Consider the following 17,458-nt stretch of genomic DNA (forward strand, 5'->3'; position numbering starts at 1 on the left):
CCGTCAGTTATCTTTTCTCAAGACTAAATATGCCCAGTTTTTCAACCTTTCCTCACAGGTCAGGTTTTCTAAACCTTTTTTTTTTATCATTTTAGTTGCTCTCCTCTGGACTTTCTCCAAATTGTCCATCTTTCTTAAAGTGTGGTGCCCAAAATTGGACACCCTATTGCAGCTGAGGCCCCAAAGGTGCCGAGTTGAGTGGGACAGTTACCTGTATCTTATATAGGACACTCCTGTTAATACACCCCAGAATCATATTAGCCATTTTTGCAACTGCATCATTGTGTTGACTGTTACTCAATTTGTGATCCACTATAAACCCCCAGCCCTCCAATGCTTCATGCTGCAAATGATCTGCCTGCTGAACTGCAAATCTCTGTTCTTTTGCAGGTCTTTAGTTGCAGAAGAAAGTCCTTGCAGGATTTCTTCACTGGTAAGTGCTGTGTGGTTTCCTTTAGTCCAATTACTAACTAGGGTTGAAGCATCTGTTAGTTATTCAGCATTGCTCTGTGTGTTTGTATGCATGATGGCCCTGATTGTTCACTTTCCTACACTGGAGTAACACTAGTGAAATGAACAAATTCACACCAGTGTGCTGAGTACAGGATGAGGCCCAATAAGTGTACTGTTTGGCACAACGCAGCCCAGTGATTATTGGTTATTGATGGGACATTCACTCTGGTTCATTGTATCTCACCGGTGGGGTCCAGAAATTGACATCTGTTAGTTCTAGGGTTTTTTAAAGCAATATAGAAAAATATTGAGGGTCTGATCTTCCCCTTATGTGCAGGAATTCTGTGCTGTTAAGACCATTGACTTTGTTAGGGCTGCTCTTGACTCATACCTGTGCCAAAGATTCCTCCCCCGTGGCATTTAAAATGAGCACAGAAGTGTGCACCCATGTAGGTGTAACAATTTATGTGCCATGGAATACTGGGCTGTTACCACTATTATTGCGTGTCTGTGTAATCCTCAAAGGGAAACTGTGCGGGCATCTTCTGTTCTGCCTAGCTACATTTTGATGGATGGAAACTGGAAACTTCAATTCAGTAATTGACATGATGATTTAAATAAAAGCCAGGATGCCTCTAAATCATCATAGTAGTGAGGCTGTCCCTAAGGGCTAGGCTTGAGAGGACCTTTTCAAAGATCAGAAGGCAAAGTGTTCTGTAGGCGTAGAGCAGCAGTTCCCCTCAGGACCTTGCAAAGGAGCAAGGTTTAGATAAAACACAAACAGAGTATTTTGGGTCGGTAAGAATATGTGAAAAGTCAAAGCAGGAGCTCCGGCTTTAGCCGTGTTGGATGAGTTGATGTTGTCATCTGTAACCTTTTCAGAGATGGGCTTATTTCAAACCTTCCCTTACAGATGCTGTTCCGTAGCTACCTAGTCCCTGTATTTGTTTCCATTTGTTATACAAAGTGCAGTAGCAAATCACACAAGAAGTGTATTAAACCTGGCCACTTTCCTATTAATTCTAGGACTTGTCGATTTCAGCCAGAGAGGGACTTGGCTCAACTTTCAGAATGAAAAATCACTTTATTAAAAAAAGGGAAAGCATCTGAGTTTCTTAAAAACACAGAAATGTTGTGGGAAATGCTGCAACTTCTATGAATGGAAGAGTTTCTAATACCAGATGTCCGAAGTTAGATGATATTTAGAAACTACTGGAATGCAGGCAAATGAAATCTAGGTACATTTTTAATCCACAGAAGTTCTTATAATATATTTTTAAGTATCAACATTGTTTTATTAATAGCATAGACTGTAATGAGGAGATCTGGCTAACATGGAGGGTTATTTACTTTGCAAAGTAACTAAACCTAATGACAGTGCAGAGCAAAAAGAGGATGTTTACATATGGGAATGACCTCCCTGTAGAGAAATGAAAAGACGAGGGAAGGCTCTATTAAAGCACATTTCTGTGCTTTGAAAACTAGCAACAGGAAAGATGTGCACTTCTGATGTGGGGCTCGTATGTGAGAGGGTGCATGTCAGTCACCCCCTGTCCTAAATGTTATGGTCTGCATGTGAGCAAAGTGAATACATTTAGGAAATTCAGAGGAATATTTGTCGGGAAATTTCTTGCCGGTGATCACCTAGTTGACAACTAGAGTAGATGGGCCACTGGCCTGTCCATATGTAAAATTTCCCAAACCTCTGTTCAAGACTGAAAGGAATCCTAGAAGACTGAGTGCGTATTCACACTGTATCTTACATGATGGTCCTGCAGCAGTGTGTATATGTAATCACTGACTAAAAGTAATCTCTGCTGGGCTGAAATAAGACGAAGTGGGGCCCACATCAAACAAAACATTACAGCCCCCACAACATCTCACACCCCTAACTTCAAGCTAACTCCTCCCTTCCAGTCTCACTCCATTCTGTGTCCTATTGCTCAACATGGGAAGGAGTGGCAGGGCTTTTCTGGTCTACTGCTTTGCCTGGATTTAGTGGCCTCCTTGAAGGTCCTCTTGTTGTCTCTGCCCTACTCTGCTGGCACGCTGGCTTACCTGCTGGTGCTCCCCATCAGTATTTTGGCGTGAAGCCCGCAAAGGCTGACCCACTCCAGTAAAACTACCGTCGCCCATCCGTGACTGGCCAAGCTAGTGAGGGCCTTGCACTCAACTAGATGGCATTGCTGTGTCTCTAATGCAATAACTTTTGAACAGTACCTCAGATCCATTCCAAATAGTCAGAGAATTTTCTAGGCATCAGTGGCCAGAATCATACAGATTTGAGGGGAAATCAGAAAACTGAAAAGGGGAAAACAGGAGATACATGGAGTCCCTTTCAGCTGCTTAGCACCACCTCAGCTTCAAGCACCTGTGCAATTGTCTATAGATCAAACAACTGTTTGATGGCACTCATGAATGCTTTCCAGCCTAACCAAATCCCTAGTTCATCTCTGCCCATCCTCCTAGTAAAGGTTAACACGTTAACACCTTGAATGATTCATCTCCCAGACAAAAAAAAAAAATTGGGGGAGGGGGGCATGGATAGTGTGCACAGCCCCTAGCATAGAGGGAAATGGAAGACATTGGTATAGGAGGAGGAGAAAATTGGACACACAGAGTTCCTTGTGGAGGGACCCTAGAATGGGAAAGGGGGGTACGCAGAGCCCCATAGCATGTGGGGGAATGGGGAGACTCTGGCAAGGGGAGGGAATGGAAGAAATACAGAGACCCTGGCATGAAGGATATGGGGGGTTGCAAGAAGTTCCTGCAATAGACGCGGATGGGGGTGGCACACAGGGAGCTTGTGGGGGGATGGAAGGATGCAAGGAGTCCCTAGCATGTGTTGTGAACTCAGCAGACAGAAGCAGCAAAGAGTGCAACACTCCCCCATCTTCCAGTTTAGCTGGCCTGTAAATATGTCAGGATAAGCACTGTCTTCTGCAGCAGCAAACCGCCTCTCAGCGGGGCTAGATTAACACAGGCAAAGGAGGCATGTGACTGGGGCCCAAATTCATGGGAGAGCCCCAAATTTTGCATTTTCAACTGATGCGCAAACAGAAAGAACTTCACTCCCCTGCGTGAGTAGCGTTGCGACGTGGCTGCAGTGCCACTCAGATCTGGTCCAGCTGCCCCTGTGTCATGACTCAGTCTCTGTCCAATCATGATGGAGGGGCAGCTGGGCAAGATTTGAGCGGCATTGCAACCCCGGGCATGCCAGATCACAATGCTACCCACTCTGGTGACCGAAGCTCTTTCCGTCGGTGCACAAATCTGCCCCCATGGATGAGGGAGCGAAGTTGGTCCTCACACACCTGAGATTCTCTGTCTTTCCCAACAGAGCTGAGGGGAGAAGAGCCCCGCCTCCCTAGAAGTGTGTGTTTCCCTAGGGCCCAGTGCTGGGTTAATCCAGCCCTGGCTATCAGCGCGTCATAAACGCTGATAGCCGGTGAAGAAGCTGTGCTGTGTTGCAGACAGGCAGGTGGGGGGAGTGTGTTGAAGAGTGGCAGGGCCCGTCTGGCAGGGCTGAAGATGGAGGTATCCCTCCACAGTGAGAGAGGAGGGGTCCAGGCTGTGGGTGGGGGGGATTCTGCAGCCAGCAGCTGGAACTGGCTCGGCTAGAGGCTGTTGACAACATCCTCTGCATGCGAGAGCCCCCTGCTGCGGTGGGGCCTTGGATCTCTGTGTTTAAGAGGATCCAGTTTTAATCTGCCACTGAGTCTGCTTTATGCAGAAAGCCTGTTAGAGGCAAATGATAGGTTTGTTAGCTAAAGAGCCTGGCTTGTTGCGCTTTGATTGTCGTCCCTTAAAAATATATATTGCAAAGTACTGCCTAATGAAAGAGTGGGTAAGGCAGGGGACTGGGAATCAGGACTCCTAGGTTCTCTTTCTGGTCTTGCCACTGACTCACTATAAAGAAAAGGAGTACTTGTGGCACCTTAGAGACTAACAAATTTATTAGAGCATAAGCTTTCGTGAGCTACAGCTCACTTCATCGGATGCATTCGATGAAGTGAGCTGTAGCTCACGAAAGCTTATGCTCTAATAAATTTGTTAGTCTCTAAGGTGCCACAAGTACTCCTTTTCTTTTTGCGAATACAGACTAACACGGCTGCTACTCTGAAACCTGACTCACTATGTGTCCTTGTCTAACTCCCTAAAGACCCATTTTCAGCAGGTGTGTCCCCAAATCAAGGTATCTAAATAAATGTCCTGTCTCTTCCAAAGTTGCTGAGCACCAGCAACTCCTGGTCCCTTTGACCTCAATCGAGGAGTTCTTGACTGGGGTAAATCCTGTGGCTGATAAGCTACTGGCTAAAACACCTTCAGTAGGTTAGCTCTGTTTTCTTAGCTTCCCCCTAAATAGAAGAGGAACTTGGTACAGACAGATACCTGTGTCTTTCCCTATGGGACATTATTAGCACTCTTTTCAGGAAAATAATGTTTATATAGTAATATCAGACCAGCAAACTACTAAATAAGATGCCATTTGCTGGTGACAAAAAGGCACCTAATGATGGGTTTTAGCAGGGTATGCTACCTAATATCTCTGTCTGTTTCAAGGGAGGCATTTTTCTTTGTGATCAGGTCGTTCCTGCTGTGGAGCTGAATACATCATCTTTAAACCTAGTGCACGGCCTAAAAGGTTTGGAAAGGGGCGAGGCAAGAGTATCGAAAAGAAGGTCATGTCGCGAGAACATTACCTTTGTTAACAAATTCCCATTGACATTGTAACCCTCAAAATAAGGCCATGGGCCAGATTCAGATCTCTAGGTAAATCTGGAGAAAACCCACTGACTTCACTAGTTACCCTAGATCTACTCGTGCGTAACTGAGGTCTGAATTGGGCCCTCTATATCTGCAGAAGTCTATGATACCTGGGTGCATAGCTGTTTCTGATCCCACATGGTGACGTAATGTCTATTTTAGTTCTGACTGGTATCCAGATTTGAAGATAGCCATGATCCCAGAGCGTGTCTGAATGAGACACTGACAATGCAATGATGTCTCCTCCTCCTCTGAGAGTTGACCGTAGGGTTCTGAAGGCTCTAGCAAGGTCAGTTTGAAGAGTCTTCCCCACACCCATTCGCTTTCATGCATAACAGTCGTACCTCTTTCAGAATGAGTATGAACAGACCCAGAAAATGATGTTCTTTCATCACAGTGAAACAATCAAGAGGCTCAAAACATATTTACAGCTTGCTCCCAACATTGGCAGCCACGGCACATCGCTGCTTTCAATCCAATTTACTGTCCCCGACATGACTTGGTATTTCAGTGGAACTTTCTCACCTCCCTCTGATCGAATTCATTTAGGAGGCTGGCTGCCTTGCGGGTACTAGCTGATTCCTGTTCAGCAGAGACGGTGGCATACTCATGATGAGATTGAGGAGGGAAGGCCCCACCCTTATTTACACCTCAGGGCAAAGCATGGATGTATGTCCTACAGACCACACAACACGGAGGACCAAATTCAGAAATGGATGAGTGGAAGTTAAACACCAAATGCAAAGATGGAGGCAGATAAAATGAAGGGCTGGGGCTACTTTATTTTCCATCCTCCTGTTAGTTGGGGATGCTGGCACACATTAAATGGATTAAAATCTGGCTAACCGATAGGTCTCCAAATGTCATTGTAAATGAGGAATCAGGATCAAACGGGTGTGTGTCTGTAGGGCCCTGCATGGATTGGTTCTTGACTGTACCCTATTTAACATTTTCATTAATGATCTGGAAGAAAACATATCATCTTCACCGGTAACGTCTGCAGATGACCAAAAAAAACGGGGGAGGGAGGGTAGCTAATAATGAAGAGGGCAGGTCACTAACACAGAGCAATCTGGATTGCTTGGTAAAGTGGGCACAAGCAAACAATATGCATTCTAATATGGCTAAATGTAAATCTGTATGTCTAGAAACAAAGAATGCAGGCCATACTTGCAGGAAGAGGGAACTCTGATAAAGATTTGGGGATCATGGTGGATACTCAGATGAATGTGAGCTCCCAGTATAAGACTACTGTCGAAATGGCTAATGCAATCCATGGGTGCATAAATCAGGGAATCTCAAGTAGGAGTAGAGAGGATATTTTACATCTGTACTTGGCACTGGTGCGACAGCTGCTGGAATACCATGTCCAGTTCTAGTGTCTTGCCCATTCAAGAGAGATGTTGATAAATTGGAGAGGGTTCAGAGAAGAGCCCTGAGAATGATTAAAGGATTGGAAAACCTGCCTTATAGTGATAGACTCAAGGAGCTCAATCTACTTAGCTTAACAAAGAGAAGGTTAAGAGGTAACTTGATTACAGTCTGTAAGTATATAATATTTAATAGTGGATTTCTCAATCTAGCAGAGAAAGGTATAACACAACACAACGGCTGGAAATAAACCATAAATTTTTAACAATGAGCGTAATTAACCACTAGAACAACTTACCAAAGGTGGTGGTGGATTCTCCAACACTGACAATTTTTAAATCAAGATGGGATGTTTTTCTGAGAGATCTGCTCTAGGAATTATTTTGGAGACGTTCTCTAGCCTGTGCTATACAGGAGGTCAGACTAGATGATCACAATGGCCTCTTCTGGCCTTGGAACCTATGAATGGGAACACTGGAGAGAGAAGCTGCTATGAAGAAAGAGGGAAGAGAGATGTTAAGAAGACAAGAGTGAGACTAGCTCAGGACTATGATAGGAAAGGAAACCACACAGATGGGTGCCTCAGAAATGGCATCTCATGTGATGTCTTGCAGTAAAGTTACTGAATAAAAGAGCCATGGTTCAACATCTCCTGCCATCCTTCTGCCTATTTCGATCTTCCACATCTACTAACTGGACAAAGGCCTCTCCAGAGCTTCTCTCATTCTAGACTTTGGAAAGAAATTAGGAATCCAGCATCAAGAGACTGCTACCGTAGCTCAGTGTGCCTTTCCACTAATCATACTACCACAGGTGAACCTGGTGGGGACTTTTTGTTCTCCTTAGTGTCAATCCAAAACTGGTTGCTAGACCTGTTGACTCAGCAACAATGAGCCCATAATCTCCAATAAAGGGACATTCCCCTCCTGCTTCCCTTTGGTGCCTTGCCACAGACTTGAAAACAACCAAAATAAAGACAGGTCCTGAAAAATCCATTCCAGGCAATACACGAGACCCACAGCATGTTGGATCAGGACTCAGAGGTTTTCAGTGTGTTGCTGACGTTCAGCATAAGTGAGGGTCCCCAGTGAAACTGGAAACTTTTTCCATTGGTACTTGGGCACGGCTTAGAAGGCAGCAGAAGGCTCCCAATAGCTGCAGACCTCAGTGACAATTGAGTCTAACCTTTGGTGTCTGGTGTAACGGGGACACAAGTAGCAACTTGGAAATAGAAATGGGACCCGAACAAAACCAGATCCCAAGATCACCAAACTCTGGAGAACCGGGGATCTGGGTCTGAATCCCAACTCTACAAAGGGCTGAGGCTGCAGCTGTGGAAGAGTGCAGATCCTGCTCCCAATCAGCAAGCTGGCTTGCTTCAAGATTCCAAAGAGCTCAACGCTGCAGTCCTAACAGCTCCATTAGGTTGAGATCCACGCCAGTGAAGCCACGTGGAGATACACCAATTTGTGAGGGAACACACAGTCTGCGAGTGGATGGTCTCCACCTCAGGACTGAGGTGCACTAGGAAACCCAGTTTTGAATGAACATTGAGCAGGTATATCCACCCTTCGTAGAGATTCCTCCAGGGCAGACACAGTGGTATAACAGAAGTTTCATAAAAAGAAAATGAGTACTTTTGGCACCTTAGAGACTAACAAATTTATGTGAGCATAAGCTTTCGTGAGCTACAGCTCACTTCATCGGATAAATTTGTTAGTCTCTAAGGTGCCACAAGTACTCCTTTTCTTTTTGTGAATACAGACTAACACGACTGCTACTCTGAAACCTGTCATTATAGAAGTTTCATATTGTGCCTGCAGTAGCTGGCATGTGACCCTTCAGAGGGCTTAAATCTCAGATTCACTGAGTCCATAATCTCCGCTTAGGCCCAAACGCTTAGGCCCAAATCCTGCCCTAATTTGCCCACCTTCTGCCACTTCATTGACTTCAGCAGAGTAGCATATGGTATAAGAGTAAAATCCGGCTCCTCCTCTTGAGCAGGTGTTTGCCTGGTGGCAAGCTGCTGCATAAATGAATTGGAAGCAGTTGGAAGTCCTTCGGGTACTGAAACTGGTTCAAGGGAAACCTCATGCACAGCAGCAGTGAGGAGTTAACTGTGGAATCAGGATGCTTGAAAACTTGGAAGTGCTCGGGAGCTGCCTCCAGTCAGGGTGAGAAGAACGCATGTGTGTGCGCATGCGTGTACTGAAGGGGGCCTGGAGAAAATGATAGAACATTCTCCAAGAAAGAGGATGGGAAGAGAGGCAAGGAAGGGAGAGGGTAGAAAAGACAATGAAGAAGGAAGTGATTGGGAGAGTCACAGGTTCCTCCATCATCTCTTCATGTTCCTCCCTTTCCCCAAGTACTGTAATCAGCTCACTACTTCTATCTCCCAAATCCTCTTACACTCCTCCCATTTCACAGCTCTTACAGGTCCCACCATGTGTGTTAGCAGAGATAAAGCTCCCCTCCCACACTGGTCTCTTTCCCTCAGCATAGTTAACCACAGTCTACTGTGGCAAACAGTCTTATAGGGAGATGCCTTGAATTTGGCTTTCTTCTCTCCCTAGGTGGCTCCTGCCTTTTTTTCTTCTCTTGCTTCCTCTCAGCCCCTTTCCCTCACTCTCTCTCTCTTTCCTGCAGGCTACATGGCAGTCACATGGCTATGATAAATGAGCTTAATCTGCACTGCAAATTAATCACATTGTCATGCTGGCAGAGGGAGAGGCAGCTCCATGAAATGCCTGAATCTCTGGCTAATTTATCACAAGGCCAAATGCAGAACCACTCCAAGGTTTAACACTTCTTCAGCCAGCCTCTGGGTCTGGGCATGCTCAGTAGAGCAAGCCGCAGCCAAAGACACTGAAAAACTAACTCAGGGCTAGGTCTTGAGAGTTAAACACCTTGGAACGGGAGTTCCCTCTTGCAAGTGGCCTGGAAGGACCTTTTGTGTCTTGCCATGCTTTGCAACAGGGAGCAACTAGGCATGCTGGGAACTTCTTGCTTAAATCTGAGGATTGGAATTCATGGGCCCTGGTGTATCAATGAAATATTATGCCTGCAAACCATGATTGTGGTCTCCTGACGTGGCAGATGGGCACATCGGGTTGTGCCCATCTAGAGGATTATCACATCCCAGGCATTTAAAAATACAGATAGATGCTTCTGACAATAAAACCTTCCCAGCTGTTAATACGGTTTTCACTGCTGCTTCCAGCATAAGGTCCAACACCAACTGGGCTGCTTCTGCTACTCATCCCATTGCCCAGAAAAGCCTGGGCCAAAAGGCAAGGCTTTCACAGTTAGCTGAGATGTTTGCATGCAGCTCTAGTTATGCTTACCATGAAATCAATCCTGCTGAGTCCTGCACTTCACCGCTCTGCAGCAAACTGCTCCCTAAAGTTGTGGGTCTGAAAAGTATTTTCTCTGCAAGGAATATCATGCAGGCAGAGCTATCTATGGTACTTGCTGAATTAACTGCTGTGGGGTGTGTAATGGGCAAATCAGAAAAATAGCTGTAGTGACAAGGATTCTAAGACTTCGAAAAATGTGGCTATCTGCCAATGGTGTAACCTGGCACTGTCTAGCTAGACCAGGAGTTCCCAAACTTGGTTCGGGGCTTGTTCGGGGTAAGCCCCTGGCGGGCCATGAGACACTTTGTTTACCTGAACAGCCGCGGGTACGGCCGCTCGCAGCTCCCAGTGGCCGCGGTTCACCATTCCGGGCCAATGGGAGCTGTGGGAAGCAGTGCGAGCCGGGCCACCACTTCCTGCAGCTCCTGGTTGGCCGGGAACAAAACATCTTGCGGCCTGCCAGGGGCTTACCCTGAACAAGCCGCGAATCAAGTTTGGGAACCCCTGAGCTAGACTGATGTATGTAAGCGGGAGAATTGTCCGCTCTTGTGGGGAACTTTCCTGGCTTCTGCACTACCCCGGTGAAGTGGGCCAGTGAAAGGATTTGAGTCCTCGCTCCCACTTCCTTTACCCAGTGGCCTCCCTGCCCTTGAGGATTCCCCTTCCACTCTCCTGTCTGCCAGAGTCTTCGTAACCTCAACAAGACTGGGCCCAGGATTCCTGGGGGGCTTGACCCCCAACCCTGCTGTGGTCACCTAGGACAGGGGCTAGGGTGTCCCCACTCCGGGGTACTCTCTCTGCACTGGGGAATTCTCTGACCCACTGACCATTACATACAAGTTAAAGCAAATGCAAGTTATTTAATCAACAATTAATTTTAAAAAGAATAAGGAAAAATGGGAAGGTTAAAGGAAATACATCAGCCCGCTCTGTGGCAGGGAACATCACAAACAGTGTCTCTGGAATGTCAGGGCAGTTCACAGGCTGTTCCTTGTAAGTCCCAGGCCTTCTTCTCAGGCCCTGGCTGTGCTGCAGGGATGCTGTGGGTTGGACACTTGCTCTGGTGGTGGCCACATGCTCTCAGGCTCTAAGTGGTAGGACCCTTCTTCCCAGTATCGCCTCCGCCCTGTTGGGGTTATGATCCAAGCCTGGCCTGCAGAGCCCCCTGGCTGAGGCGTCTCTCTGTGCTGAGCCTGCTGCCCAGGGTCCCCCTCAGTGTCCCCAGCTGCTCACTGCACCCTGCTCCAGACTGCTCCAGCCCCAGCTGCACCACTCTGTCTCTGCACTGTTGCTTCTCTGCCTCCAGCTCCCTGGGCTGCTTCTTTGGCCCCTCTAGCTCTGGTTGCTGCAGCTCTGCTCCCAGGACAGGTCTGCTCTGCAGGCTGCTTCTGTGACTCTGCTCCCAGCACTGACCTGCTTCCTGGGTTGCTTTTCTGGCCCCTCCGGTTCTGGTTGCTGCAGCTCTCCTCCCAGGGCAAGTCTGCTCTCTCTGGGCTGTGCCTCTGGCTTTGGGGCTGCAGCTCTGCTCCCAGGACAGGGTCTGCTCTCTCTGGGCTGCTTTTCTGGTCCCTCTGGATCTGGCATAGCTCTGCCCCCCAGCTTAGATTGGGCCCCTGCTTTCTCCTTAGCTCGGCCCCACTCTGTCTGACCCAGGCAAATCCAGCTCACACGGAGGACAGGACTTCCCTGGCCTCCTGACTCCCTGATTAGCCTGCTCGCCCTGTCATTCAGGCTGACCTGGAGCATTGGCCTCTCTCCATTGTTCCTGGGGGCTGTCAGTCTCAGGGTCCTGATTCTCCATCAACCCTTCCCCCTTTTTAGTACTGGGAGCTAGAAAACCAAAACACCCCCACTGAATGTTAGTAAGGGGGCAACAGTCCCCTTACATATATCGTAACCTGTGCCCCTTAGCTGGAATGCCATTTAGCTGAAGATGTGCTTATTATCCAATATAGTCTTCAGCATACTTGTATGGCTCTGAGACACTAGATAGACCAGGGGTTCCCAAACTTGGTTCCGGGCTTGTACAGGGTAAGCCCCTGGCGGGCCTTATGACCAGATCCTCAACTGGTGTAGTTAGGCTGCAGCTCCATTGACTCCTGGGAACGTTACCAATTTACACCAGCTGAAGATTTGAAGTCACAGTTCCTTTGGTTGCTCCTGGAGGTGCATCAAGGCTTGTGCTTAGCTTATAGGTCCAAGTTGTCGGTTCTAAAAATCTAGCTTGTTCAATGCCAACCGTTTCTCTCCTTTTTAACACAGAACTAGTTGGATGGGTCTCCTTATGTTTCCCATGTGATTTAAATTCCTCATGCCAGATTCTCCTCTTGAGAGTTCGTGCTCACAGGGACAATTGCTTTAGAATCATAGAATCATAGAATATCAGGGTTGGAAGGGACCTCAGGAGATCATCTAGTCCAACCCCCTGCTCTGCTCAAAGCAGGACCAGCTTATTTCTTGCTGATGTCTCCCTGTGACAAGAGGATCTAGGATTGTTATCAAGAAGCTTCTCTGTCTGATCAAAAGGATTTGTGCTGAATCTGCTGATGAAGCAATTCAGCCCAGCGTACTCACTGGCCAGCCAGTGTTTGATGTGTGTGAATTTCCAAAGATCTAAGATCTGTCTCCTAAAGGTCTGAGTCACTAGCTAACAAGATTATAACTGATATTAAACAGATCCTCCCAAAGATCTGGATTCTTCTGAGGGCTGGCAGCCCATCCTTAGCACTGGCTGCCTTGGAACATGGTCAGGGGAAATGTCAGTCATACACTTAGGCCCACATCCTGAAAGAGATTTAGGTGCTTAAGTCCCATTGATTTCAATGGGAGTTAGGTGCCTAAATACCTATGTGAATCTGGGCCCTGCAGTCCCCTAAAATAAATACATAAATGTAAATGTTTTAAAAAGTGGTTTGAGAGAGCTCTGTTGTCCAGTCTCTTTCCAGTGAAAGGGCTCGAGTCTCAAGATGTTAAATAGAGCTGGGCAAACAGCAAATAATTAGAGCCCTGCGTGGATACAAGATTTATATCTGCATCCAATCTGCAAACATGGCCTGTGGAGATAAAGTGGGTATCTGAAGATTTGCAGGACTCTACAAACAATTTGTTTGACTAATTTAGTCCCTTTCGTTCTGTTCATACCCTACAAACAGAAGTTAGATAAAACATAAACTTACTCTATCTGGAAGGTTTCAGCATAACATTATTTCTTGAAATCCAGAACCTTAGCACAAAAGTACCAAAAACAACGAGAGAAAACAGTCTGCTCACAAAGGCAGAGAGAAACAACTCAATCCATCTTGCTGTGTTAGGCTTTGTCAAGGTTCCTTCCGCACTCTGAACTCTAGGGTACAGATGTGGGGACCTGCATGAAAAACCCTAAGCTTATTTTTACCAGCTTAGGTTAAAACTTCCCCAAGATACAAACTATTTTACCTTTTGTCTCTGGACTTTATTGCTGCCACCACCAAGCGACTAACAAATATACCCGGGAAAGAGCCCCCTTGGAAATGTTTTCCCCCCCAAAATCCCCCAAGCCCTACACCCCCTTTCCTGGGGAAGGCTTGATAAAAATCCTCACCAATTTGCATAGGTGAACACAGACCTAGGGAGGTGGTAGAATCTCCTTCCTTAGAGGTTTTTAAGGTCAGGCTTGACAAAGCCCTGGCTAGGATGATTTAACTGGGACTTGGTCCTGCTTTGAGCAGGGGGTTGGACTAGATGACCTTCTGGGGTCCCTTCCAACCCTGATATTCTATGATTCTATGTGTTAAGGGTGACCAGATAGCAAGTGTGAAAAATTGGGACGGGGCTGGGAAGTAACAGGCACCTATATAACACAAAGCCCCAAATATCAACACTGTCCCTATAAAATCGGGACATCTGGTCACCCTAACTGGACAATATACATAAAACAGTATTGTGTTGCATGTAATAGGTGAAATACTCCTTTGGGCAGAGCCCTGGCGGAGACAATTAAATGAGCCAGTCAAGGATCTGGCCATAACCTTTACCATCAGGACCATGCATGTATGTGCACACATGATCGATGATGCAAGCTGTGACGAGTGGAAACTGCTGTCTAGCAGTCTTAACATGCAAAGAAGTGTAGGTTGCTTACACACACCCCTTGTCCTCTGGACCACTGCTGGTTCACAAACTGCAGCTTTGGACCAATTGATCTAATGGAAGCTTCTTCCCACTCTGTCACTTCCTATCCAGAGTCTTGTGCCGACTAAATCTGGAAGGAGCTAAAACCATATACTTGGGAGCTTGCAAAAATACAGCCTACAGTGGGGAGATGGTTTAACTCTCTCTGTGTCATGCAAGAGCTAGCATGATTTCTGGTGAGAGCTTTTCCAAACTGTTAGGGCTGCAAGAAGGCATTTGCTGTGGGATGCAAAGTAATGGAAAACCCAAAGTGCTATGGTGGGTGGTTCAGTATGTAGCATTTCTCTGAGCCATTGTCTCAGCATGGTGCTAAGAGGAAGTGTGCCACTGGAGGCATCATCTCCTGGATGAGATGGAAAACTGAGGTACTGGCAGTTTGTCACTGGCCATCAATAAGTTTAGGCTTGAAATTAGAGGGAGGTTTTTAACCATCAGGAGTGAAATTCTTGAACAGCCTTCCTATGGGAGCAATAGGAGCCAAAAACCTAACTGGCTTCAAGACTGAGCTCAATGAATTTATGGAGGGGATGGCATAATGAGGTTGCCTACAATGGCATACGGCACATCTGTGACTGCTTTTAGTAAATATCTCCAACACCCGGAGGTGGGACATTAGATGGGGAGGGCTCTGAGTTACTACAGAGAATTCTTTCCCAGGTGTCTAGTTGGTGGGTCTTGCCCATATGCTCAGGGTCTAACTGATCACCATATTTGGGATTGAGTAGGAATTTTTCCCCAGGTCAGATAAGCAAAAAGCCGCCACAGTGTCTGCTATCCTCTGCAGAGTAGGGTATGGGTCACTTGCTGGTGTGAACTAGAATAAATGGTGGATTCACTGTGACTGGAAGTCTTTAAATTAAGACTTGAGGACTTTAGTTACTCAACCAGAGGCTATGGGCCTATTACAAGAGAGGATGGGTGAGTGTCTTTGGCCTGCAATGTGCAGGGAGTCAGATAGATCAGACTCAGAGGTGGGCAAACTGCGGCCCGCAGGCCGGATGTGACCCGCGGGACCATCCTGCCAGGCCCTTGAGCTCCCCGCCGGGGAGGCTAGCCCCCAGCCCCTACCCTTGCTGTCCCCACTGTCCTCCCTTCCCCTCAGCCATGCCGCCATATGGGCAGCTCTCTGTGCGGCGGGGCTGCGCACTCCTGCAGGGCAGCGTGACAGCGTGTCTGGCTCCAGCCGGGCGGCAGGGCTGCTAGACATGCCGCTCTGAGCAGCGTGGTAAGGGGGCTGGGGCTGGTGGGTCCCGGGGGCAATCAGGGGACAGGAAGCAGGGGGCGGTTGGATAGGTGTGGGAGTCCTGGGGTCCTGTTGGGGTGGTTGGATGGGGCAGAGGTTCTGGGGGGGCTGGTCAGAGGATGGGGAACGGGGGGGTTGGAAAGGCATGGGAGTCCCGGGGGGCCTGTCAGGGGGCGGGGGTGTGGATAAGGGTTGGGACAGTCGGGGGACAGGGAGCAGGGGGTTGGATGGGTGGGGGGTTCTGAGGGAGGCAGTGAGGGGGTGAGTAGTAGGATGGGGGTGGAGAGGGAGTGGGGCCAGGCTGTTTGGGGAGGCACAGCCTTCCCTACCTGGCCCTCCATATAGTTTTGCAATCCCAATGTGGCCCTCAGGCCAAAAAGTTTGCCCACTCCTGGACTAGATGATCACGATGGTTCCATCTGGCCTTAAAATCTAAGAGTCTGAGTCACCAAAGAACCTATGGCACTTTTTCAAGATTTATTTGTACTTGATGTGTTTTGTCAGTACCCAGACTTGTGCTAGGTGCTCTGCACAACCAAGTTAGAGCAGACTGACTTGGGAGTTTGCAACCTAATGTCTGGTACGACGGAATGGGTATTAATGCATCCGATGAAGTGAGCTGTAGCTCACGAAAGCTTATGCTTAAATAAATTTGTTAGTCTCTAAGGTGCCACAAGTCCTCCTGTTCTTTTTGCGAATACAGACTAACACGACTGCTACTGTGAAATCTGTAATACCTATGGCGAGTCAAAAACTTTCAGAGGGCAGGGATTTTTCATCAAAAAATGGGCTTTTTACAAAATGAAGCATTTCATACAAAACAGTCAATTCTTTTATTTTTCAAAATAAAAATTGTTTTTTAAAAAAACAAAACCCCAAAACAAACCCAAACCTCCTTCTTTTTTTTTTTTTAATATTGAACTTTAATTACATATGGTTACCAAAATCTTGTTTACTCTCAAGCAGTACAGCAAACTGACTTTGGTAAACCAAAAAACATTAACATGTTTTGGGGGAAAGCTCAAAATTCTAGAAACACCACAAAGGGTCTATTCTGAACATTTGGAAGCTAAAACAATTTGGAATCTCTGTGAGAAGAGGCTTTCATTTTTGATAGGCTCTAGTAATAACTGAGGAAGGGAGAAGTAAAGGTCTGACTTCCAGGGCTCTAGTCCTATTCTAATCTAGATGATTGTATTCTACCTAGGAGTATGCATTTTCCCTATGCAGTCTCAGCTGAATATAGTGTCCTCTTCACGTCCTAACCCTAGTGCTGTGTAGTGCTGCTGCATGCTATGCAACAGCCACTATGTGCTATTCTGTGGCTTCATCTCTGTGATAGGTAAAGTGATTCTAATCGATAAAGTGTCATTTTTAAAGTCCTTTGGGATAAAAGGCTCTTGACTAAATTTACCACTCAGAAGAACAGGACTAGCTCGATCTATGTTAATATAAATGGGAGCCCAAGACACAACATTCTTCAAACTAGACCCATTAAATGCCCCCACCGATAATCTTCCTGCTCGGGGCATTTCTCAAGGGTTTATTAATCCAAATGGTGCCCTGGCTTGGAAATCTTTTCCAACAGAGAGGAAACGAATGAAATGTTAAAGACCATGGAGGCGTGTGTGGGGGTCAGAAGCAACCTTCATAAATTGCTTTTAATCCATGCACTGCACCACCATCTTCCCTTGGACCCTGCAACATGTCTGTTTAAATAGTGGATTAGTTATATTTCACAACACCCAAAAGAAAGCGATTGGTGGGGGGAGAGGAAGTTTCTGTATTCTGCGGAGTCCTGGGAACTGAAGTTGACTACTTGAGGGAGACGCTGGACCAACAAATTAATTTTCATTAACGTCTCTCCTGGGACTTCAGGAGAGCTAGCTAATAGCTCCTTGCATTCCCATGTGCTTTCCACACTGGGTGGAGGTTCTTCAGAGCCCCTCATTAACCTTTCTATGCCGCAAGCTATGATGTGGCCTACAATAATGCAGAATAGTGCAAATACTCCATTGTAGACCAAGCCTCATTCTAAGATCCAGGTCTCTGTTGCAGAGAGCACTACTTCCAATAGTGTCATTGTCAGAGCTGCAAC

The 17,458-nt window shown here is 46.8% G+C and overlaps 1 protein-coding gene across 1 annotated transcript in view; it reads left to right on the forward strand.

Moving 5' to 3' along the window:
* The window catches only part of LINGO1 (leucine rich repeat and Ig domain containing 1), a 470,336-nt gene that overhangs the window by 182,962 nt on the left and 269,916 nt on the right, over positions 1-17,458 (forward strand). Inside the window, exon 3 of the mRNA XM_043493665.1 lies at positions 391-433. The gene's annotated coding sequence lies outside the window, so the exon portion shown is untranslated. The remainder of the gene's footprint in view (positions 1-390; positions 434-17,458) is intronic.

Source organism: Dermochelys coriacea, chromosome 10, assembly GCF_009764565.3.
Source record: "Dermochelys coriacea isolate rDerCor1 chromosome 10, rDerCor1.pri.v4, whole genome shotgun sequence".
In the NCBI taxonomy this organism is placed as follows: domain Eukaryota; kingdom Metazoa; phylum Chordata; order Testudines; family Dermochelyidae; genus Dermochelys; species Dermochelys coriacea.